The sequence below is a fragment of the Mustela lutreola genome, chromosome 8 (assembly GCF_030435805.1).
Source record: "Mustela lutreola isolate mMusLut2 chromosome 8, mMusLut2.pri, whole genome shotgun sequence".
NCBI classification, from domain to species: domain Eukaryota; kingdom Metazoa; phylum Chordata; class Mammalia; order Carnivora; family Mustelidae; genus Mustela; species Mustela lutreola.
In genome coordinates this window covers 142,977,490-143,003,866 of record NC_081297.1, presented here as the reverse complement: position 1 = coordinate 143,003,866, position 26,377 = coordinate 142,977,490, and the positions used below count along the sequence as shown (strand labels likewise).

At 42.5% G+C, this 26,377-nt stretch overlaps 1 protein-coding gene and 1 long non-coding RNA gene across 3 annotated transcripts in view; one reads left to right on the top strand and one right to left on the bottom strand.

Annotated features, from left to right (window-relative positions):
• The window catches only part of GRAP2 (GRB2 related adaptor protein 2), a 60,886-nt gene extending 35,001 nt beyond the window's left edge, over positions 1 to 25,885 (bottom strand). Inside the window, exon 1 of one of the 2 annotated variants that reach the window (XM_059187035.1) lies at positions 25,637 to 25,885. The gene's annotated coding sequence lies outside the window, so the exon portion shown is untranslated. Of the gene's footprint in view, positions 1 to 1,897; positions 2,115 to 25,636 lie in introns of those variants that run through there. The other variant, XM_059187037.1, reaches the window with a different exon arrangement.
• Positions 1,372 to 21,270, top strand: LOC131839505 (uncharacterized). The gene is made up of 3 exons (XR_009356964.1): positions 1,372 to 1,555; positions 11,117 to 11,224; positions 20,736 to 21,270. It is a non-coding gene; the product is annotated as an uncharacterized LOC131839505 (long non-coding RNA).
• Positions 25,886 to 26,377: the final 492 nt, after the last annotated feature.

The window sequence follows — 26,377 nt, the reverse complement described above, 5'->3', positions numbered from 1 at the left end:
GACTGTATGACTCAGAAGGGAAAGGGAGGTGCCCTACAACCAGGTCTCACTGACTACTGAACCCAGGCTCGGTTTCTGACAAGGCTGTGTGTCTTGCTAGATGCTGTTTCCCGCCCTTATCTACACAGCAGAAAACCAGTGGATTAGGAGGGAGTCATTCAGATACGTGACCCCATTCACCTTTCAGGTTGGGATGATTTCAGAGGAACCTACAGCACCCAATACGATAGGCTCCTCAACAAATGTATGGGGTTTAATCGAATCAGCACACAAAAGAAACAGACCCAAAGGATACCGGCACATTCCTCAAAAGCAGGATCAAAGAAAGAAAGAATCAAGACATCTCTTTGTTTCAAGGAAACAAAAACCATTGAGAGAAAATGTAGCCAACTCAAAGGGAACAGTGGCTGTCCATCAGCCAGGGTTTGGCCAAGGCAAAGAACCCATCTATTAACAGTGAGAGTTTCTCTCTTTTTTTTTTTTCCTCTAAGTGGTAACTTGTTAACCAGTAAATATGGAATGACTTTTTTTTTCTCCCTTGGAGATAAATGAGCTCTAGTTCTCAAAAAACGATATATCTGGCAAGAGGTGGAAAACAGAAAAATGAAGTGTATATTCCATTAAGACCTGAAAATTCAGCAAAATACTCCTTTCTGGTAGCTGGGTGAGAGGAATTTAACAATTGGCCTTGACAATTTCTGAGCAGCTGAGGAAGGAACAATTTAGCAGGAAGAGGCTGGATCAGGGTGCTCAGATGCCTTCAGGCTGAGTGATCTCTCGAAATGTATTTTGTGTATCTATACTTTTCCCTTATAGTGTCACGTACCATATCTGTGCTACCAGTAATAAAACAGCTTCTGTCCAGTTGGAGAAGGCAGGCTGGGGGCAATTCGCAGTCGGGAAGACATACTAGAGCCTGAAAGGAACAGGACCCAGGGAAGGGGGAAGGGGACTCCTGACTCGGTCGTAGCCATGGGGAAGGGTCTCCTGCCCCCCAGGTGCTGTGACCGAGCAGCCCTTACAGGATGAGAGTGGAGGAAAAGAGCCCAAATCAGCTCAGCTCTATCAGGCCGGTTAGCCAAGGGTCAAGGGTGAGAAAACCCATCCTGTGTTTGATGGACTGGCCCTGCGGACCAGAGTTCAAAATTCAGCCCCGAGATCTGTTCTGCTGCCGACCTGTACCGTGACAGTGTGTTTTGGCCGTCTGTGTCCGACCCAACCATTTGTTTGGGGCTGACTAGAGGCAGCCTGCATTTTCAGATCTGGGCAGATGCTTACACAGACCCCGCTCTCCAGTCAGACAAGAACGCCACCAGATGTGACTAAATGTGCCTCCCTTTCTAGCCGTTTCAATGTGAGAAATCCCTCCCCTATCAGTCCGCTGCAGAAAACTATTTTTATCGAGGTCGTTCAACCCCAGCTCTGAGACGCATCACAGATATGCCCACAAAAGTTCCCCAGCCGACAAGGAAATAAATCCCGTGCCAGACAGACTCGAACACTTGGCCAGGCAGCAAGGGGAGTGTGAGTCCTGCCTGCGATCCCGGAGCTGCAGGTAAGCTAAGTGGGGGAAGCAAGGCAGAATTAAAATGTGACTGCCGTGGCGTCTGGTTTCTCCTCTCTTCAGCTTCCACGGAAGCAACTGAGAAAAAGGGGAGAAGAAGCAATTTAAAAAAAAAAAAAAGAAAGAGAGAGACAAGGAAGGCCCCTTCCCGGAAAACCAGTTCTCAGCTTGAATGCTCAGCTGTTCATTCCACTTCAGAGAGCCAGTGACCACTTCCTGGGCACCAGGGAACAGAAAGTCTCAGTCTGATCCAGGCCGGGAGCGAGGCAAGGGGTGGCAGCTTCTGCTGTCTCCCTTCCCCCTTCCAATCACAATAAATATATTTATACTCACTTGATTGTGGCAGCCAGACAATGCTCCCCTAATTGGCAGTGATCAGAGCTCCAGAATTGCTTGGGTGAACTTGCTGTCTCTCTAACAGGCAAAGCAATAAGGGGCCACTAAGGCAGTCCCCATTAACAATTTCCGGTGGAATGAAAAAACAGTCCCCTGACTCCTGCATGGCAATGGATTTTCCTAACAGCTCCTAAGAGTCAGCCCTTGAGGAACTCAGACTTAGAGGAAACTGCCCAGCATAGAATGCTTTTCTAAATCTTCCCCACCCCCAGCTCTAGGGCATAGAGGGAAAAAAAAAAAAAAAAGAAAAAAGAAAAGAAACCATAGCCACTTCCTTCTGCTGGAGGTTCTTTTGTTCTTTTACGTTTTTCTCTTTTTCTCTTACGGGCCTTATGGAGCTAGCTGTCATTTTTGGTGCTTGGTTCTTTGCAAATTTCAGGGACATCTGGCACGCAGTTTCCTGCATTTGCTAGCTTTGTATTTGTAGATGCGGATGCGGTCTCCACTGCGTGTGCATGTTAACATTCCATGCGCATGACTGATGCACACATAATTTGGAACTTGAGGGCCTTGGTATATTTTGACATGTAAATGCGACTACCACAGTGCTGATCATACGTAGTTGCTTAATAAATGTCTGTTAAATAAATGAACGCATCAAGAAGGCAAATGTCACTCATTCATTCATCAGACGTGTGAATACCTGGTATGTGCCAGTGTGTGGCTTAGAATGTGCTAGATGCTGCGTGTCCAGGGACGCACACCCACGGTCCCTGCCCTCAGGGAGCTCACAGTTGAAGGGTGGGAGACAAGCTCATAAACAGGCGATGATAAGACATCATGGAGAGAGCCCTGTGCAAGGTGGCATGGCTGAGGAGGGAGACCTTAGTCTGCCTAGGAAGGGGCTGAGGCCATGATGTGTGTAGTGTAGAGGGTCTCCTAAAGGTGGTGACACCTGGGCTGGCACTGTAAAGTGTTCCAAAGGAGACAGCATAATTGAGGCAGGACGCAAGAAACAGCAAGGAGTAAGCAGAGGAGGTCTAGAAGCCCGAGGGTGTTTGAGGAAAGCACTGAGGCCAGGAGTTAACAAAAAAGAAGTGGGGGCTCAGACAGGGGACTGGCTCTGGCCAGTAGGGCCTGGGGCGAGTAAAGAAAGGAGCTTCAACTACCTCAGGACTAAAATTCTTCTGGATTGTGTCAGAATTCGTCCATGCACTCCGCAAAGCAGAATTTGAACCTGCTTTGGAAGCACTGCCCACGGGCCGTAAGTCACTGCACCTGTCACTGATGAGCTATGTGAACCCGAGCAAGGGCTGCCTTCTGCAGGAGTGCACTGAGGGCACAGACTCTTGGGCTCTTACAAGCTTCTAGAGGGTAAGTTGCCTGAGTCTCTGAGGTTCGTGTGCAGATCACAGCTGGGCCTGTACCCTGTGTGGACCACGGGGCTCTGAAGTCACAAGCCCACTTCCCAGCAGCACACAGTACCCCAGCACCACTGTCTTAAGGCACAGAGATGGGCAGGCATGTTGAGTGCAGCTCAGCAGACGCCCCTAAGCAGTCTTCACGAGAATGTGCTGCATGATGGAAATATCCTACTGTCCCCAGCCTGGGTCAGGGTCTCATTATCTGAGTTCTGAAGAGCCCCCAATTAAATTCATAGCACGGATTGCTGCTTGATTACATCTCTCTAAAGCACTGCTGAGCTTATATCCTTTCTGCTCAAAAACCCTGACTGATTCCTCTTCACGTATAGAATCAGGCACTAAATTCCTAGAACGACATTCGAGGCCACCCTCAATCTACCCCCTACCCTACCAGCCGCAACTTCCGCCTCAGCCAGGTGGGACCCTGGGCAACGGCGTCCATGGAGATTCCTCCGGCTCTTCTTTTTCTCCCTCCAGCCCCCCCCGCTAAAGGTCCAACTCAAATTCAAGACCATCTCTTCTAGGAACACCGTCTGGCTGCCCTGTCCTCTTTGGCTGCCCTGTTGTTCATTAGTGACCATTAATTTCACTTTGTGGTTTATGTCTTACTTCCCCAGGTAATTTGTAAGCTCCAGAGGATAGGTACCAAGCCTCCCTCCTCCTCGCAGTCTACGGACTGAACTCAGTACCCTGCTCATGGTAAATAATTGCTGACAATGGCTTCCCTCCATTGCAGCCTCCAGGAGGCCACTGAGTAAAATCCACGGCAAGTAGAATTATTACTGTGTCATCACAGCCCTGTGGCCCAAAGTCCTTTTTCTGTCTTCTTGGAAAATGGAAACGTTGGAGAGAGTGGTCTGCTACAACCATTTTAGAGTAAAAAGGATGTGAGACATTTCTCCGACGATTCATAAACAGTATTTTAGAGGCGTTCCCTCAGAGCTTAAAGTTCATCCGGGAATGAGCTATTGTGCAGATCGAAAGGAGCACAGGTACGCTCCACCAGGAGGAATAATCACTCTGCTAAATTTATTTATTTATTTATTTATTTATTTATTTATTTTTAAAGATTTTATTTATTTATCAGAGAGAGAGAGAGAGAGCGAGCACAGGCAGACAGAATGGCAGGCAGAGGCAGAGGGAGAAGCAGGCTCCCCACCGAGCAAGGAGCCCGATGCGGGACTCGATCCCAGGCCCCTGGGATCATGACCTGAGCCGAAGGCAGCTGCTTAACCAACTGAGCCACCCAGGCGTCCCTCACTCTGCTAAATTTAAAGGGAAGAATGATTGAACGCTCCAGCTCGAAAGTAGAAATGATTTAACATCACACGACTGAAGAGGAACATGAGTGACTTACTTAATGTATGGCCCCCAGTGTTCGGTTTTTATTGTATGTTCCACTGGGCAGCGCACGGGTTTCTCACAGAAGAGGAACTGGTATTAAATCAATAAGGAAAATCACCATTTCCTTACTGATCCAAGAGCATTTAAGGAAGCTGAGCCCTGCCAATATGTACAACTGTGCAGAATTTGGAACTGGGCAGTGAAAACCACCACCGAAGCTGGCAGCTGTGATTCTCCCAGAAGCAGAGCTTCAAGAAGAAAAATAGCTTTTAAACTTTAGTTCCATTTTTGCAAATTGGATCTGTTCATGAAAAACTGTTTTAAGTCCAGGTTTCTTTCTTTCCTTCCCCCCCCCCCCCCATTAGTAAAGGGTATGATTGTTTCTTTTCACCCACAAGGAAATTTCTTCATTTACTCCACAAATATTTATTGAGAACCTATCATGAGTCAAACACCATTTTAGGTGCTGGGGATGCAGACATGAACAAAAGAGGCAAAGTCCCTGACCTCGTGGAGACTACCTGCTAGCGGAGGGAGACAGCCGATCAAAGGGAGAGAGCTAGTAAATAAGTAAACAAATCAGTAGATAAATATTGTGTCAGGCATAAATATGGAAATGAAGTACATCCTATTGTACTTGAAAAATCATTTTCTAGAAAATTAAAAATGAAGGGACATGTGGGTATCTCAGTCGGTTAAGTGTCTGCCTTTGGTTCAGGTCATGATCCCGGGGTTTTGGGATCGAGCCCTGCGGCAGGCTCCCTGCTCAGTGGGGAATCTGCTTCTCCCTCTGCCTGCTGCTCCCCTGCTTGTGAGCTCTATCTCTGTGTCAAATAAATAAATAAAATCTTAAAAATATGGAGACTCCTCCATGAATATTATTTGACTCATATGTCATACACATGAAGGGGTATTTAAAAAATAACTAGAAAAGAATATATATATTGCTCTTTACATGTGACATTGACATTCCCTGCTGACTTTCTGCAGCCTCATATCTCTGAATCTTTCCTAGACCTGAGGGCCCAGTCATAACAGCACCATGGAAGGTTCTCTGGCGATGTGATGTGCATATTGTTACTAGGTGTTCCTTCTTCCTTGAAGACTCCTCCTCCTTCTCTCTGATCCTTGCCGCCCGTTAATATGGCTCCAAAGTTACCCTCTCTGTGTAACCTTCCCAGATCCACCAAGTAGAGCTATGTGCTCCCTCTCTTCTGTCCCAAGGATATCCTGATACCTTCTCAAGTCAAGGAAAGCATCTCCTGGAAGACTTCTGCAGTGGTTTGTTTACTTCTATGTCTTCCTTCCCAAGCTACACTCCTCCAAGTAGGGAGTGTCTTGTTTGTAATTTTATCACACTGCACAGTGCCTGGCCCGTAGTAGGCCCCCGATTAATACTGGATGAATGAATGAATGAATGAATGACCTATGGTCTCCTCTGTTTTGGCTTATGCTAAGCTATGAAGTCAGAAACGAGGGCACTGTAGCAGAGTAGCGGAGGAAAGCCAGCTGGCCAATACAGTAAAGAACTCCAAACAATGGATTTTAAACATTTGAGCTCATGGACTGCAGATGATAAGGAATTTCAAAATCAAGGTTTCCTAGATGATATTTCTGTGAGTACTAACTCTGGACGGTTGAGAAGTTCAAATAAATGATTAAAGCATGTAAAGCAGAACAATTAAGTAATCTGGATCATTTACTGCAGGAGAGAAACTTGAAGAGACTTTAATAATGGGTCTTAATGAAAGGAAAGATTGTATTCCAAGGACGACTAAACACCCTCCATCTGCATGCACACAAAAGAAAAAAAAAAAAAAGGAGATCACAGCACTATAAAATTTAAGTTAAAAAAAAAAAAAGGAACTCAATTTCAAGTGGGTTATAGGAACTCATTTCAAGTTACTCTTACAAATAACTGGCATGTGAGGAGGGCTTACTCAGAGCCAGGTACTGTTCTAAACCTCTCCCCATGTGTTACTTTCCCCCAACCTTACGACAAACCCGTGTAGGTTTTACAATTTCAGTTGTATTAACTCCTGTTTTACAGGCGAGGAAGTGGAGGCATCATTACTGATGGTTAAGGAGTTCTCCCCAGGGTCGCACAGCGGGTGTTGGTGGAGCTGAGATCCCAGCCAGGGCTGTCTGGCCCCTGAGTCCTTGCTCTAGCGTACTCTGCTCATGGCTTTACTAGAGGCAGACATAGAAACCAGACCGTCCTCTCACCGTGGAGACCTGAAGCTTAACTCAGTTAAGCTCCTGTGGCTCGCTTAAATTTGCACAAGAAAATCCTTGAATACGTAACTGCCCTTCACGGTCAGGGCCACTTGACCATCTCATGGGCTTTACTACATCAACGCGTGTGCATGTGTGTGCACACGTGCGTGCATATGTGCATGGTGAAATTCGAAAACCTGCTTTTCTTTTCTTTGTTCTAGTGAGTTGGCTCACCAGCTCTTGTCTTTCTAATGAGATGTTGAGTGGTTCTGTATTGTTTTCGGCAGCCTGCACACACAGTTTATAGGAGCAGACGCAAGTCGAGTCACATTTAGATGTTATGATTTTAGCTCCAGAGTGAAGGAATATACTCTCGGGGCTGAAAAGTCAGCATCTTCTTCCCTGTTATTTTTTTTCCAAGGCAACCTTGTTCAGCCTGCCCCGGGGACAGAAGCAGTGGGGTCGTCAGCAGCACAGAGCAGGGGCAGCTGGCTGAGCAGCTCAGAGGCCTAACACCAGGAAGTCAAGGCTCATGTGGTCCTTGGAGGAGAGAGTGATCAGGCCCCGTGCTGCAGGAGACCTGGAGGCTGGTTCCGGGGAACCAGGGCAGCCCAGTAGGAGCCCTGTGAAAGGGTGTGAATGAGTCACTACACTTTTCAGGTTGACTGAGATGACTTCTGTTGATTTTCTTCGAATTTAGATCTGCTATCAGTGTTCACACATGGGGCCTAACGGGAAGAAGATGAGTGAACATTTTCTTGATAGTGCCCGGCCTTCGGCAGCATTGCGATAAGATTTGGGTTAAGATGTGACTCGGCAAGAATGTGTAGGTCAGCGAGTGTGTCCTGAGGGCCTCAAGGAGGTGTGTTTTGGTGTCCTGAGCCTGAAGGAGACCCAGGGGGACAATGTTTTCTGACATACACAAGTCAGCCTGAGTTGGTATAGTCTGCGAGAGACACTTTCTTTTTAACACCGGGTCCCCCACAATGACTAGATAGATTATTGGTGCCTTTGGTTAAACTTTTGGGTTCTAGAAGCTCACTTAACCTTTCCGGTCTGAGTTTCCTCATCTTTAAAATGGAAAGGACAATGGCACCCACACCATTGGGCACAGTTAAATAGATTGATATGGGTCAAGTGCTTGGAGCAGTGCCTGGTATTTAGGTAGCATGAAATTTGTATTTATATAATGCACACATCTTTGTTCATACAGCCACTTACTTAGCAGAGGACCAACTCCAATGCTTATGCAAAATAGGTGCTTAACTATTTGTTAAATGTTGAAAGAATTAAAGGAATGGATTTAGTGGAATACATGTATGGTAACCTGTTCTGACTTCTCAGAAACCTGTAATTTGGGGGCAGATTAGGTGTTAGATTTAATCTCCTATAGAGAAATATTTCAAACAAGCAAAGTGTTGGGCAACCAAACAGTTATCTCTGCAGAAAAGAAGGGAACAGAGATGATGGTTTTGCATGAATATCACAATGGAAATGGCATGAAAAATTGATTTTTGAGGAATTGAGGAACAGTTAGCAAGGTCCATGACTCTCAACCAAATAAAGAAAAGTATCTAATATAATCAGACATTTCAGATCTGCTAAGTATATGTTACTTTTGAGTTTACAAAAATAAATATAAAAAATGGGAGTAAAATCTCTGATCTGTATTTACCTTGTATTGATTTTCGAATAATGACAGCTTAAATCTGAAATGAAGAACTTAAGAAAATGGAAAGAAAATGAACAAGATAGTGTTTTAGGAGCTGGTACAGGTTAAGAGTACATTGATATTAGATTGAATCATATGAAATTGCCACTTCCTTTGGTGAAAAATGGTCGGAAATAGTCAGTTTCAAATGGTTCAATCTAATATATTTAAGCTAATTAACACTAAATCAAAATACTTATATTACCTTTCCCTTTATTGCCTTTCAACTATGACTCTAGAACTAAATGGGCCAACTGTATTTGTCTTGGCCTATTTTGCCTCTCAGAATTTGAACACAGTAGGTGCTAAACAAATGTTTTCTTAATTGAGTGCTGTTTTCTGTTAAATTCCCTCAAAAATTTGACCTAAATTTCATTCTGCTACCTAACGCCGAGACTGCCCTTAAAATATAATTAACAAAGTGTTAGCTTCATTTCATGTTTTATGATTTAGACAAATCCTTTCTGTGCCTTGTTTGGGCAGCACTGGGAAGCTAATTAATACATTATTAATATATTGTAGAGGCAAACGAGACTCTGCTTGTGCACACAAGCCATGACAAGAATAAATTTGGGTCAGATATAGTTTTGCAATTAAGGAAAAATGTTGTGATAATAATGAGAAATTACTGTTTACATGACATATCTCTGCACATTCAAACACATTATAAACTTATAAAGGAGGTGAATGGCAGAATCAGGCACGCTTTCTCCTGAAGGTTCCAAGCATTTAGGGCTCGACTGGGGCATCCAAAGGGCCCTGCAATGAACTAGAAATGATAACCTTTGGGACCCCCAGGAATGAAGAGCTTCCTTATTATTCATCGGAGGTTTCATAACGGTTGGCACTGGTCCAAGAGTTAGGAACACATATTGAAATAAATGAGCAGGAAGCCTTAAATGGGTTTCAACTCAAAAAATGAAAGGCTTTTTCTACAGTGGAAGGGATGGGGTATGTTCAAGGAGGAGCATGAATAAACCATGAGTTATATTACACCTGCTTGGGCCTCGGTTTTCCCCACCTTGGTTCACTACCTCCTGGAGAATACTCATTCTCTATCATCTCTGTTGCTCCCAAGGTAAGTCACATCATGCCTTAAAATGAGATGCGTTTCTTAGGGGGACGAGCTAGAGCTCTAAAATGGATTATTTAGGTATTTGTTGACCTGGAGTTGTGAGAACAGCCACATTGCCTAAGCAGAGTTCTGAGAAAAGAGTTGCTTTCATTTTTTCAACAGAAGAACCACAATCCTTGTTCTGTTTGGATCCTCAGACAAATCAAATAAATGAGCAAAAGAGGGCTCACGAAATCACCAGTTTTAACTTTACCCCCAGTGCCACAGATTTTTCTTAGAGATTTTTTTTCTCTGAGTGTGGACCATGTACAATATTCTGTTCAGTTTGTGCTGTCTAATGAGATCCCAACCCAAGGGGATGGGCTCCTACAGTAATGTCTTAATGCTAATTACATTTTAGAATGGTTAGGGCAAGAATAGTTCCAAACATACTTGAGGTAATAACTAGTCCTTTATCTAGAAGGTCAACAGTTCAATCAAACAGAGAAAAAAAAAATGAGCATATCTTAAGAAAGAGTTTGAGTGGTTTTGTACAAGAGCTCTCATTAAGTCTACAAGAACACTTAAAATACTAGAGCTAGGTAATTCTATATTTCCCTTTTTAACTCACCGAAAGCCCCTGATTTCAGGGAGCAGTGTCTGAGAACAAGAAGCAACTGGCAGGTGAAGGGGAGAAAGTGTGTTGTTAAGGAATTGGCTGGAGTTTAGGTTAGGGATCTGTGCCAAGACTGCAGCACAGAGTTTGGGGGTAGGGGATGGATGTGAACTTGCTGATGAAAAAGCAGAGGAGATGCTAGAGAGTTATAGGTATCAGATGAGGCCCCCGGGCCAGTCTTCTATTACGGTAACAACATGGCTTTAGACCGTGGTGACAGTAAATCTCTCGAATAATTGTTCATCAAACCACTGTACACAAAATTACAATCTGCTCTCATGAATGCAGTTTCTCTAACAGTGTCAGAACTTTCCCACCTCTTCCCATTTTTCTATGATTTCTAATGCGCTCAAAAGGGGAGCAGTTGGAAACTATACCCATCGCTTTCTGTTTTAAATGACTCACGTTATCTTTCACTTAGAAGGGCCTAGTAATTTAATCTATTTTTAAGATATTTATTGAGCACCTATTATTTGCTTGGCAATAGTCAGATGGCTAATCGTTTTAGAGAGGATTCCTAAAAAAGACTTTCTGCTCTGCCAAAGATAAAGTATTAAAATAACAAAACAGCTCAAGGATTTTTTCCCCCATGTGCTAAAAAGTGGTGTTTCTCATCCTCCAAGAGCCCCCCACTCTGCACAAGGAGGTCCTTTCAATAAGGGTGTGATGCAATCTGGCGTTGTGTGAAGCGCCAGTCTAAGAAGTAACCATTTTAGGGGGACCACGTTCCGGAGAGAAAACACAACTAAGCAGGGAACATGAAGAATGACTTCTATAATTTAAATTACAGGGAAACTTTTGAGCTGAAAATCAAGTGACAATAAAAGGGACTGAACTCAGTAACCTTTAAAGAGGATTTTCAAACGTACGGAAAAGTACAGAGAAGAAGAAAATGCCTGTACGTACCCACCACTCATAGAATTTTTATGAGTCTTTGTAACAAACCCTGTTCCATGTCAGAGGGGTCCAAAAGTTGCTCAAATAAAAACCTTTCTGTGTCTGAGGCCAGCCTCTGGGGATAGAACCTTTTTGGAGGTCATCACCGGCTGGAATTCTCTTCTATCTTCTGGCCACTCCACCAGGAGCTGTTACTGGTGGGGGAGGGGAGGGTCTGGCAGATGCTAGCAGGGCTCCTGCCTTTCGGCACCTCACAGTCCATTTGAGGGGATCGATGCCCACATAAATAATTCTAACATAAGGCTGACAGGAGTGCCCCGGGAGAAAAAGATTAATTCTGTTTGGGGCTAACCCCTCAAGGTTGGCTTGGATTTAGGAAGGTGGCTATGTGGGGGCTGGGGTAGCTCGAGCAAGAGGGAAGGCCTTGTTCCAGAATGTTGAGCAGACTCCGGTCCTTGGAACCGAGTGTATGTTCTCAATGAAAAGGGTATGCTTTGGCTATTAATTTGAAAAAAAAAAAAAATGTTGAATGCCTCTAGCTTATTGATGGCGGTGGGGGGTGGGGTGTCAATGTCCTAATTTCTCTCATTTCCTTTCTCAACTACCGAATTGCCACTAAGTCTTACAGAATTTTTATATATAATCCAGCTGCTTTTTAAACCTCAAAATCATGTAAAGCAGTCATAATTTACCTTTGGAGAGCATGTTAACAATTTACAAATGCCTTTCTCTATACACATGATGACATTAGATCCATATAACCACCCCGTAACACCATAGGCTCATCTCCTCAAGTTATTTCTTTCAAGTTACTTTGAAAGTAACTACTACTTACAGGAACTACCAGCTGTAGAACTCAGAAAAATTTCCACTAGCAGCCTTATTGTGTTAGAAGTGCACACCAGGATAAAGGCAGCAATTTGGGAGTAATGAAGGAGAGGGTCCCGAGATAGACAGTGATTGTCACAGAGGGAGGATTGTGGTTCTGGAAACGAGAGTGATGCAGAAGGTAGAAGAACGGATTAAGCGCAGGGTGGTGGTCCATGGCGGGAGCAGGGTGGGGGAAGATGGTGGTACTTAGCACGGTGCTGGGCACTCAGCAAGCCCAGAGTTGATATCTGTTCAGCCCTAAGTGGGTTGGGTCTGTATCTTGAGCAGTTCCAGCAGGCAGCACAATTCAAAAATATAAAGTGGTGACTTTTAGAACATGGCTACAGAATAAAATGAATATTTTTTTTTATAACACTGAGGAGTGAGAGAGTGGTTCAATCTGGGGGAAGGGAGGAACGCTCATCACATTTGACACATCTATGCTCTCTCTTCTTCTGCAACATCTCCATCTATGGTAACTTTATAAGCTGCTTTTCACATACCGAATCGGTGCACTTTTGCAACTACTTCATAGAAGCTAAAACAGCCAGGACACCGTGATTGTTGTAATCTAGTTGGAATAAGCCTTACTGACTTCAGATACATCAACATATCCATTTAGCCTGATGCAAATCAGTTTACTTTTCTCCTTAGAGACATGATGTGAAATGAAATTAATCCAGTTGCAGCAAAGTGAGTGAATTCAGTTGACTAAATCCCTTTTCGTAGAGAAGAATTTTGTTCTGCAGCTCATTTGAAACAAAATCCACATGGCAGTATAATGCCATCTCTGGAACTGAGCAAATGCATTTATCCCACTTTTATTTACAGCTAAGTTCACATCAGAGCTGTTTCCTAGGATAGTGTACTCTATTGTCCTTAGGTGACGGTCGCAGTGAAAGCATTTGTGGGACAACCAAAATGTGACAATGGCACTTAGCCTAAGGACTGTCTCTCCAACTGGACTATGAACTCAGCAAAGATCAACAACTCCTTGGAGAGAGAGAAAAGAGAGATGAACAGAGACCAACAAAACCATGCCTATTCTTATACATTATCTCTTCTCTGCCCTCCATTGTCAAAAGGGCAGTCAGCACACAGTGTTTGTTTAATAAATACATTTTGGTGGTGACTCACACAAGCAGGCAGGACCTGGAGACGGTCCAGAGAATACCAAAGGGATGAAGAGGTTGGGGCTGTGCAAATGCAATTGAGATCCTCTGCCCCAAAAAGGGGAAGGCTGGGCGTGGCCATTCCGGATGCAACTGAGGTTGTTGAGTATCACCTTATGTTAGAAAGCACGTAGCCTCCCTGGTGGGATGAAAGGAAGCCAGCTGACTTCCCAGGAAGAGGATTTGGGGTTAGGAACGGGGAAGAAGGCTCGACTTAGATGCATTATAAGGCATCAACACAATCTTTAAAGAAATCTTTCCCTGGAAATTTTACAGTTGTAAAGTAGACAATCTTTCTGAAATGATTGAAGTTCGGTAAAGCAAGGAAATGACCCAAGAACATCATAAGCTCTATCCCAGTACTGACCCCAGGATTTTTCACCAGCCAGGGTCAGGACCTGGTTCGATTCTTGCCTACCTTCCTCCATAGCTGAAAGCACGTGACCCCTTCCTGCAAGTCAACGATACTGTAGACTCTGCACTAACCCTTCTCTCGTTTGGGAGGGACTTAAGACATTCGCTGTGGCTGAATACTTGGCTAGATCATATCAGGTCACCCCCACTGCTGCCCTGGCTCAGAGATGTCCAGTTCCAACAAACGGGATTTTGTCTTACTCCTAAGCCCTTGTTTTACTGGATTTACCTGAAATCCACTGCGTACTCTCAGGCTAACACCTGAAAGCCTTTCTTATTTTCCAAGCCCAACATGATTTTGGGATCATATCTAGCATCTGCTCTAGCACTGAAGCTTTGTGTCTCTGGCCCATTCTCCCCCCATCCCACCCCAAGCCCCAGTTCATACCTAGGGTCTAGTCTCTGAATCTCATCCCTGTTATGTAAAGTTGACTATCTTTGTGCACAGAGCAACGTGATCGTCTGTCCTAGATGTCTCCTCTAGCTTGTGGCTGGATCCCCCACTGCCTTCCTTCCACATCCCTCCCACCATCATTGGGCCACTGCCAGCCTATCTGTTCTTTGGTCATATCATGACATGCCACAGGGCTCCACTTGCTTATGGTGTTCTATAATGTACAGTTGCACATCTGAATCTTTCTCTACAAACTATATACCTCTGTAACAGGGTTTCTCAACATTATTACTATTGACATTTGGAGCTGGGTGGGGGCCGTCCTGTGCATTGCAGGGTCCTTAGCAGCATTGCTGGCCTTCACCCACCCAATGCTAGTAGCAGCCCCCTCACCCCCAATTGTGACAACTAAAAATGTCTCCAGGCATCGCCAAATGTCCCTGGCAGGGGGCGGATGTCAAATCTCTCCCTGTTCTACAAGAACTCAGAAAGTCAAGAGTATTTTAAAGCCGGTTATATATATTTTGAGAAATAGCTAGATGTATATAAAGTATTTAAATCTGGTAAAAGTTTAACTAACAACTCTAAACTCTTAATCAACACCAAGTGGAATTTTAGAATTGTATCACGACACAAGATGGACACTGGGTAATGTGGTGCGAAACCTTGTACCCTAGGTCGGTTCTTCTCATATTTTTGTGTGCATAAAAATTACCAGGGTGATCTTTTGAAAGTTCAGATTCTAATTCATTAGGTTTGAGGCAAGGTCTGAGATCCTCATTTGTAATAGGTTCCCCGAGTGGTATCAGCTGGACTGGTGATTGAAGCTGGGTAGGGAGGCCCTAGATCAAAATCACTGGGATGGCGTGGCGGGGTGGTGGTGGTGGTGGTGGTGTGGACATCTGTGAATCTTAAGGATTACAAGGTCATGAGAGCAACATTCAAATTTGCCTCTGAATGACAGATTAGGAAAACGTGGATGCTCCCTGAACCTTTCTATAAGAACAAAACTGCTCACAAAAATGGGTTTTGAAATACGACGTTTCTATTAGCTTAAAGTTATAAAAGTTATACAGATTAGCCCTGAGTTCTCTGCTTTGGCTGGGAAAGAAAACCTATGAACCACTAAGCTACTTTGGCAAGACTTTTAGGGGTTTCTAAAGATCTGACAGAAACCTAAACTTCAAGGTCTTTGTAGTCCTTATTCTACTAACGGAAGAGGCCAGGGCTGAAGATGCCAGTGGGGGAGGGGAAGGAGAGAGAAGAATCACTTTAACTGAGGCTTTGCAATGAAACAGATATACGTGTTCATGTTTACTCAAATTACAAATCAGGCACTGAAATTGTACTGACATCACGTGATGCTACTCTAAGCCCAAATCAGATCACTCAGCTACAGCTTAAAACAGTTGCAAAAATGGATGCTATTTATTATAACGGACAGTGGTAAGCATAATCAAATCTTCCAAAAGCTGCTGACAGCCTGAAATAAAATTTCCTCTTTTCACTTAATAGTGTCTCTGAGTAACTTTTACTTGGAGTCTGCAGACATCTGACTCATTGTTGCGTATCCTTGGGAAGGAAAGGGCCACTCACATGTGTTCTTATTTTATAGCCAGAAAGATGGAGGATCGCTGGTTTGTCTAGAGATGGAGATATGTCCAGGCTTGCAGAAAATTTACTGATAGGAGGGAGATAATTAAGTCCTGACCCTGATCTTCCAGAGGGATCCAGCATGAGACTAACCGTGCCCTCAGCAGCAAATAAATACTCACCTGCTAGGAGGGAGAACTAATTCACTAGCTTTGAAATATTTTTTTAAAGATATTTATTTATTTAAATTTTTAATTGATTAATTTATTTATTTAACAGAGAGAGAGAGAGAGAGAGAAAACAAGTAGGCAGAGTGGCAGGCCGAGGGAGAGGGAGAAGCAGGCTCCCCCAGAGCAGGGACCTCGACATGGGACTCAATCCCAGAACCCTGGGATCATGACCTGAGCTGAAAGCAGACACCTACGGGCCTACCTACTCAGGCACCCTGCTTGGAAGTATTTTGATAGGCTGTTACAATACGGCTTAGTATGATAGGGATAAATTTCTCTACATTTAAACCTGTGCCTAGAGTTTTTTGTTTGTTTTTAAATCAAGAGTGTAAGTACAGAATAAGGAAGATCTGGCTTAGTAGTCAGGCATGGGAACTCACGGGTTTCAGCTGACCACAATTTCGGTATGAGTCAGCCTTGTGACATGAATGCCAAAAAGGCCAATGCAATCTTGGGCCATATTAATAGAAATATAAGGCATAGAGGAAGGGAGACAACGACTCCATGGCACTCTTCATTTGTCAGAGGGCTCCTGGAGAACTCTGTCCCATTCTGGGAACCACCATCCAGGCAGGACTTTAAACTGGAGTCTGTCGGAAGTGAGCACTTAAAATGATGACAGCAGCCAAAACCCCATCTTAGGAGAGTAGTTAAAAGAACCAAGGCTATTTAAGTTTGAAGAAGAAGACAGAGAGGGACATAACTGGAAGTGAGAGAAGAGCAGGCAATCTGGGAAAAGAGCTTAAGGGACAGTTTCCAGCAGCAGAACTTTAATTTCTGGCTCCTCAAGGAAAAATAATTCATGGAGACTTCTCAACTCCTATCATCTGCAAAATAAATGGATCATCAGTGAAGAAGACTCTATTCCTCCTATGATTTCCGTGGAAGATGCGAATTTGTGGATGTAGTTATGTCTCTCTGTTTAGCCACCTCCCTCCCCTGCAGTGGCACCTCCTCCAGGAAGCCCTCTTTGCTCCACTTGCTCTGTTAATCCCCTTGGCACAAGTTGTGCACTGAAGTTTTCATCTGTCCAGTTCCCCTAATAGCTTGTATGTTCCTTAGGGGAAAGGATCCATTTGGTTTTGTTTTTATTACCCTAAGTGTTCTCAATGTATCTGCATACTGTGAGTTAGAGATTGAGGGGGTGTCTGCTGACGGTAGCCCCCAAAATAAATCAAAGTAACCAGACGGGTAATTTTTTATAGCATCTATATGACAGAGCATTATAGCGAGCTCTCTTGATGATAATAGCACCTAACTGACCCTTCATTTTATGAGATAATTTGAGCTGACAATGTTGACTGTGTAATAAATCTTGCTTTTCCCTACATCTTGCATTTTAAAATAAAACAAAACAGAACAACGAAGTTTACTATGGAAGAGCTCCATCTACCTTGTTCCAGGTCTTGGGAATCACTCTCCAGCTAGGGGATTTTTTGGTCTCCACACTTTCTCCCTCTTTGTTTATTTGGATTATTTACGGGGAACCAGTGTCCAGTCAGGATCTAGTTGATGAAGTGAATTAGTAGTCTACTTAACAATATTAGTCTAAGAGATAGAAATGTCACAAAATAGGGTTGGCTAAATAAGAAAGCACCATATTATTCATTTTATAAATATAAATGAGATATTACATCGTTCTATTTATCAAAGGTCTAAAATTCTTGTAACAATGGATGTTTCTTCTCAAGGGTCCTGCATAGCAGGTTAAAGAATGGCATTGTCCCACTCAAAGACAGAGGAGGGAAGGGAGCCCACTAAGTCATCCACGAGGCTAAGGAAAGAGCACGGAACATAGGAGTAAAGTTCATGCTCTGTCGTTCTCATCAGTGGACAGTATTTCTTCCCACAGTCAATGACCTGACACGGGACTGAGCAAATTACACGCTTCTCTGCAAGAAATTGTTATGGCTCCATTTGATGGCCTGAAGTTCATTTGGAAAATTCACAGACAAAAAGGGCTGAAAACCAGGGCCCCCAATTTCATATCTCTCGCTATTGATCACAAATAAAGATCTGTGGCAACCTTCCCAATTATGGAGGTAGCCAGCCTGTCCCTGCCAATACTCTTTGGCTTAGACTGGTCCAAAGGCCAAGAATAATGTGGCTCCTGCCATCTGGGCAGATCTTTGGATCTGGGGTTCTATCTGGCAACTGACATACAGAGCATGAGAATTTTTCTGCCTGTTTTAGCTTCCCGGAGAGACTCAGAGCTAAGCTGGGGCTACCTCATGGATTTTGTGTATTTGGCAGCATATGTTACAGACTATTTTAATAAATCTGAAACAAATGCTAACACAAATTCTTCTAATTATACTGACCCAAAGATTCCCCAGGTAGCTCCCAAAGTGAAGGGCTCGGTCACGTCCTTTCTTGTTTAGGGTTTTCTGTGCTCAGCGCTTGTAGGCCCTCTTACGAGTCTCCCGGTTTCCAAGCACATTTCAGGGACATTAAAGGAAATAATTCAATAATGAAAAATCAGGATGGAAGGTTTAGGTCCTTCAAGAGGAATAACCTTTATAGAAGGATAAGGTTTATCAGCCCCAAATAAGTCCATCATCTTTATTTATTTCCATATTATACTCTGAACTACCCAAGAGGGATAATAAATAATCGTGGTAGGTCTGTCTGATGCCGAGCACAGAGAGCAAAATCATGGTGAGGCAGTCAGCCCTGCAGGAAAATGAAGCAAACAGCAGAATGACACACAAGCAGCCCACAAAAGCACTATTACGTTTATAGCTTCTAAGGGGATTTGGGCATCGCAAAGGAACCGATCACGAATTGGACACCAGCTTTTATGACCTACAGGGAAGGGTAAAAGGTCTTGTCCTTTATTACAGAAAAGGTCATTTCCCTCTATTCTCAGACCCAGTGGGATTAAGTAATTTGCAACAGAACTAAAATGGCTTCAGAGCACCTATGGTCTAACCTCTCACTTGACTGAGAAGGAAACTGAGGCCCAGAGAGGTTACAATGTCTTGTTTGGAGTCACGCAGGAAGTTTCCAGGAAAGCCAGAATTCGGATTTCCAGAAGCTCATCAAGGATTCCTGCTTCTTCAGAATGTAGTGCCCAGACTAGTGTAGCAGAAGGAGCTCTGAGTATCAACTTCACAACCTTGGTCTTAAGTCTTGGAGGACGTTAGCAAAATGACCTTGAAAAATTTACCTAACTTCTTAAGCTTTGGTTTTTCCCACACTGCAACACGAGAGGTAAAATATGTAGTGTGTCTACCTCAAAGATCAAATGAGATCGTGTGTGAAAACTCTTTTGAAAACCTTTACAAGGCTCAGGGTGAAATAACTTCAGATAAAGGAAATTCTTTCTGTTGAGGATACACGGGTAGACTCCACAGGATTCATGGACCACTGGAAATTCTGCATAAAGGTGTATGTGGATGAGTGCTATCTAGGCGCACTTTTCTTCCTCTGGGGAGTTTCTAGAGCTTTCATCAGCTGCCTAAATGGGTGGCTATGTACTATGGATATCAACATCTTTATGATCAACTTAAAAGGTTGATGTATTAAAATACAACTATTTTTGTGTATTGAATGTAGGTCTGAGATTTTCTTGCTAGCTTTACTGATTCAATAATCTGTGTTTTTAGAACATCAATCTATTTGGGGGAGGGGAGCTAATCTAACTTCCCATTTTGCTCCATGAAAGACTAAAAATCTATGGCCTATAGAATGACGAAAAGAAATTTCAGATTACAAATCAACCAAGGTTTTTATTTTCCTGCTTGTGTACTTCCCTAGTAATATTTTTTGGTTATCTAAAAGAGCTTTCTTTAAAGTCATATTTAACAAGAAAACTATCTACTTATTATTTACTGAGTTCCTACTGAGTTCTCAGCACTCGGTTTCCAATATTTACCCATAAAGCACTAGACAAAAGACACAAATCATAAGCCATTTGTAGGCTTCCACATTATGCCCATGGTTCTAGAAGGCTGAGCGGTGTGGAGAAAAACAAATGAAAAAGTATTATTTATGACCAATTGATCAATTAGGCTGCTTTTCATTAAAAAACATAAAAAGGCAGAACCGATTTAGCAATGACTGTGTTCGAAGTGCATAAAAACATTATTAATGTTGGATTTTTTTTTCTCATTTATTTTTAGTTCTGTTTAGAAAATTACACTTGAGAGCTTTCTGTAACAGCATTTAAGGGAGTGGGTAAGACAGCCCCGGAAAGCTTTTGTAATGCTAATAAAGGGGTAGGGTAGGATACCGGTTTGCAAAGCCTTTTCTGTATAGAGTTCTATGTTTCCGAAGCAGAGACTGACTTCTGGACTATCTGAAGGTCTGAGATAACCAACCAGGGAAGTCACCTACTTACGAGACTCATCTACTGTCCCACTGAGAAATCCAGTGGGGTCTTTTACAAATCTGACAATGGCTATACTCCTGTGTTTAAGTGGTAAAATCTTAAAGTACAGGAATGTGAAAAATGAGAGGGATTTTTTTTCCTCTCTTGACTATATCAAAATATCATCTCCTGCCCCACGGCCCTGAGGACTCATAATTCCCCTCTTGTATTATTCCTTTGTGTTAGCTTCCTTCCTTTTCCTTCATAGTTCTGTATTTTTCAGGTCCCAGTGATATCTTTTGTTTAAAGTTCCTCATACAGAGCCTTAAGCTATATAAATCTGGTAAGTGCACTCATCTGTGCTTAATGTAGTGCTATCATTCCGATGAATAAAACCTAAAATCTGCTTTGGTTGCAACAGTCCCAGACTTTCAATAACTTAGAGTAACTTAAAACCTGGGTGGTGGTGGCGTGAGGTCCCGTTACTGCTTCCCATTCAGTTCCATTTCTGTCATCTCTCCTTACAGGTTCCTTACAGGTTCCAGTCTTCGGAGAGAACACTCTGCAGTCAGACTTCCTGGGTTCAAATCCGGACTCTACCACGTACTAATTAAGTGACCTTGTGTCAGTTTCTTACCCTCTCTGCACCTGTGCTTCCTCACTTGCAAAAGAAGGATAACATAGCCCTTAGTTCTTTGGGTCTTTATGAAAAGCAAATGAGTTCATACCTATAAAGGAATAGACCCATGCTGGGCAAGCAACACTAACAGACACCATTTTAGGGACTTTACATGTATAAATTACAGTTGCACCTTGAATAAGGTGCAGGTTGGGCCACTGCCCTCCACCCCTACCTCCTGTTCAGTCGAAAATCTGTGTGTGACTTTTGACTGTCCCCAAACTTAACTACCAGTAGACAACTGTGGACCAGAAGCCGTACCAATAACATGAACACTCGATTAACACCACTTTTGCATGTTCTGTGTATTATACACTGTCTTCTTACAATGAAATAAGCTAGAGGGAAGAAAATATTATTAAGGAAATCACAAGGAGGGGCGCCTGGGTGGCTCAGTGGGTTAAGCCTCTGCCTTCGGCTCGGGTCATGATCTCAGGGTCGTGGGATCGAGCCCCGCATCGGGCTCTCTGCTCAGCAGGGAGCCTGCTTCCTCCTCTCTCTCTGCCTGCCTCTCTGCCTACTAGCGATCTCTGTGTGTCAAATAAATAAATAAAAATCTTAAAAAAAGAGAGAGTCATAAGGAAAGGGACATCTGGGTGGCTTAGTTGGTTAGATGTCTGCCTTCAGTTCAGGTCATGATCCCAGGGTCCTGGGATAGAGACCCACAGTGGGCTCCCTGCTCAGAGGAGAGCCTGCTTCTCCCTCTGACCTTCCCCCTTTCATGCTTGCTCGCATTCTCTCTCTCAAATAAATAAAAATTTTTAAAGATTTTATTTATTTATTTGATAGACAGAGATCACAAGTAGGCAGAGAGGCAGGCAGAGAGAGAGAAGGGAAGCAGACTCCCCGCTGAGCAGAGAGCCCAATTCGGGGCTTGATCCCAGGACCCTGGGATCATGATCCGAGCCGAAGGCAGAGGCTTTAACCCACTGAGCCACCCAGGTGCCCCTCAAATAAATAAATATTTTTTAAAGAGAAAATCATAAGGAAGATATACTTACAGTACTGCACTGTATTTATAGGAAAAAATCTGAGTGTAGGTGGATGTGCACAAACAAACTCATGTTGTTCAAGGGTCAACTCTATTGAGTCTCTAAAACAATACGATAAGATAGGTACCATTATTACCCTCGTTTTTGTAGCTTAAGAAACTAAGGCACAGAAAGACTAACTTGTCCCATCTGGCCCAGTTAGTAGCTGGAGGACTGGCCTCAAACCCATAGCAAGCACTCAATAAATGTTACTTATTATTGTTGTTAGAATTATTGCCTGAATTTATACACTCAATAATATCTGCTATTGCTGCTCAAAATGATGAATTTGTATGTCTAATCCTTCTTCAAAGTGCATTAAAAATGTATATGATCCCCAGTGGAGCAGTCGATTTTGGCAAGGATTATCACCTAAAGCCATTAGGTGACATTTGTTGGGAAGTAAGATACTACCAGTGTCGAAGCGTCACCCCCTCGGAGAACTTGTTAACTGCAAAAGCGGAAAAAGTACTTTTACAATGAGAGCTCCCTGGAGTGAGAGCACTACTGCGAGCCACGATCAAACCGAGAGTCACAAATAGAGCGACAACCTGGCATTTTGTGCTTCCTGATGAGATGCGATATGGAGCACCTTATAAAAGACATTCAGTCGAAATCTAATCAATGCATAGGCCAGACGTGGGCATTTATAGGAAATACAGGGGGTAGACGAGCAAATTAAATGACACCATGAGGCAACAACAAATCTAGAACATGGGACATCCTTCAAGATAACTGGCCTAACCCTTTAAAAAATCCAATGACAGGGGCGCCTGGGTGGCTCAGTGGGTTAAGCCTCTGCCTTTGGCTCAGGTCATGATCTCAGAGTCCTGGGATGGAGCCCCACATTGGGCTCTCTGCTCCATGGGGAGCCTGCTTCCCCTCCTTTACTCTCTGCCTGCCTCTCTGCCTACTTGTGATCTCTGTATGTCAAATAAATAAAATCTTTAAAAAATAAAAAAAAAATCCAATGACAATAAAAAGACATAAAGCCCAAATGTAAAAATGTGTTTTTCTTTATAAAAATTAGACCCTACTTTTTTTTCTTTAAAGGTATAGACAGCTTTGGAGGTCAGGTGGTGAAGTTTAGATATGGTCTAAATATTAGATCATGCTAAAGAATTACTGCCTGTCTTCTTAGGTGTAATGATATTGTTATGGTTCTGTAGGAGAATGCCCCCATTCTTAGATGTGTACCCAATCATTTAGGAACAAAGTGTCACTTTGTCTGTAACTTACAAGTAGTTCAGAAAGAAATACACAAAGATGGAACAAATATGGCAGAAACATAAAGGTTCATGAACCTAGCAGGTGAGTATAGAGGTATTCATTGTACTAATATTTCAGCTTTTTTTTGTTTGGACATTTTCTTCACTTTCTTCATGAATGTCTTACATCTTCTTTGGAGAGCATATGAAATTTTTATCTTCATGTACTTAGTAATAGTTTCTTTTATAATGATTGTCTGTGAATACATATCTAAAAAGAAATTTCTAAAAATCACTTACTGAATTTTTACTGGCCCAACCTTACTGAAACCTAATAGCAATGCTGAAGAGTGCTTAGGGCCTAATACAGGGCCTGTTACATAATGAAAGCTCAATAAATGTTTATAAGTGCTTATTTGTTAAATTCATTTTGTTCCTGAGAATTTTAAGATCCCAAGAAAAAAAGAAAGGAAGGAAGGAAGAACGAACGAACACATGAGGCTGTGTTCTTCCTTTCCAGATCAATACACGCGTTAGCAAATCTTGAGATGGACAAGATGGGAGCCGATCAACTTTATCTTTTGATTCAAATAACAGATCACAAAGATTCTTGACACATTTTGAGTTTGTCTTAGGAGAGCATGAAAATAAAGAATCTGGCCCTAGCACTAAACCAGCAGCTACCCGTTACTTATTTAAGAATTCCTGATGGAATCACACTCAATGACACATTTTTGAACAATTGTGGACTTTTTTGGTTCAGGGAAAGAGGCAAGTTCTGCTTAAGTTAAGGCGTGAGTGCCACAAGGCACCAACACCAGTGGGCATTATTCTCTGAGAATCAATAAACTTATGGGAATTGGGGATCACTTTCACTCTTCCATGAAGGCATCTTCCAGATGGCTTCAGGTAGTAAGTGAGATATATTTTGTATAAAAGTAGAAAGAAAATGATAAAGATTCAAAGAAATATTTAATAACGATACAATTTTGCATTTTCATAGTGCCTTTTTCCTAAGGCACTTCATATATCAATATGAGCTCATTTATTCTCATAGTATCCCTGTGAAGTAGAAAATAAACAATTGAAATAAAAGAATAAAAGAGATTTTCATCAGGGTGTAAGATGCGGAAGATACTCGAATATCATGTTAGCAATAGGGATATTACTCAGATCGATATTGAGCAAATCAATAGCATCCCTCCCCTCTGCTTCAGTAAAGTCATTTAAAAAAATAAAACCTATTACAATTTAAGGGAAAAAAGCTTACAGTTTCCTCTATGGAAGACACTCCAAGTCCAGTCTAAAAAGATAGTTTTATTCAATGATACAGGCCTTCTCTCTTTCAGAAAAACAAATCAAAAGGAGTACAAATCATGATTTTTAAAACTTGAAATTTAAATGCCCTTTGATGGTTCTGTATTTACACAGTGCTCTTTATTTAATAGTGGATGCTTTTGTAAAGAGGTTTGCCTTAAAATTATATTACAAACATGAAGTTTTATAAATAATACTGGGTTGTTCAAGCAGTATCTACTTATACTAAATGTTCCTTCTGAAACAAAAAATAAGAAAGAAAAAAGGGAGACCCCACTAAGGAACTTACCAGTCTATGATCAATGCAGCTGTATAGAACAAAAGATACTTCAGCCTGAGATTTCCTACGCTCAGATGACATAACATGAGCACATGCAATCTTTTTCATCAGATTTTTAGATCCTAAACATTTCCCTCTTAATTTATCTGGGGATGAGTATTTTCAGTAATGCACAGGCTAAGTTACGTACACCTTATTAACCAGGCCTCATTCCAGTCATATAAACACAGTATATTTAAGCTAGTGGAGTCCTTGGTGGTATCCTTAACCCTCATATTCAAGAATGTTTGGGGCAAAGAGCACAAAGGAGGAGCTGTCTTCAGACTCAACTCCTGAACTGGACACCATCTTGGGGATATGGCACTAATTATTAATAAAGAGCCAAAAATAAACAATACTCTCTCAAAATCTATTTCAACAGAAACTTCTCTTTTTGTAAAGAAGTTCAAAGTGGTGTTCTTTGTACAGGTAAATTCTAAGAGAATTTCTAAGAGAGTAGAGATGTAAGCAATCCTGGCCCCCCAGTGCCAATATTCATTCATTGCTGCCCAGACCTTCATCCCCACCCTCAACTGGGGTTCAAGGCTGACGACGGAGAGGTGGGATTTTACCTCTGTAATGGGTCTAAAGTCTCCCCCTGGGATGGCTCAGAAGCCAATTAGTGGAGAATTTTGTGTGCTGTGCTGGGTAAGGAACAAGTTCCTTTGCTGGAAGTCGAATCTCATCCCCACAAGCATTGTTACAGCAAAAGATTTAAAGACCTTCGCAGATGGACCAACATATGAGTAGCAATATTTCAAGAACCCATGGGATTCATTTTAATTAGATTTGACTCATAAAGAACATTCTGCAAATTATAAAACGGTTGAAGATCTCTATAGAGTATATGGCCCGATGTTGTCTAATGACATACCTTTTTGAAGAGAAGAGATCGAGTCTATATCTTGGCTTTGACACTGAGTTAATAGTATCTTCTCTTCCAAAAAGGAAGACAAAGTCAAACATCAAAATTACTGCATTTCAGAGTACAGATCCACGTTGTGCTGTCTTCCAAGGACCACACTAAAACAGAGTACAAGTTTGCAGATCCATTAATAGTGCCTCCTCCTGCCTTACTTCTTACTCCCTCCTCCAAACTGCCCCCAGCCAGCCCTGCAGTCTGTAGGCAAACCACACAGGAACTAGCAGAAACAGGGCTTCAGAGAGTTGGGTGTGAGCCTTACATTATGTGGTTTTGTTTTCTTGCTGCCAGAGTTGAACTAAAACGCAGGAGGTTCTCTGAAGCACTTTTGCTTCTATATGCTTGGTTTCAATTTTAACAATTTCCCTCTGAACGATTCTGTTCACATAGGAAAATTTCAAATCCTGGAGACGATTCATCAATAGGCTGCTGCTCTGAAGGAAAACTCTCATTTTCTCCCAGTACATCCAAGATTCCAGAGAAAAATTTAGGACTTCTTCAGGGAACTTATTTAATACCACCCTGGGATCACGCACAGAGTAAAATCCCAGAGAAGATGCTTTCTTAGTGTACTCAGCCCATATTACTCTTAGTCCATAACATGACCCTTAACAAAAAACAAAAGAAGAAAATCTCTGAACCAGGATGACTTCTAACCCCAGGTTTGCCAGTCAGGCAAGAGTGGGGACTGGT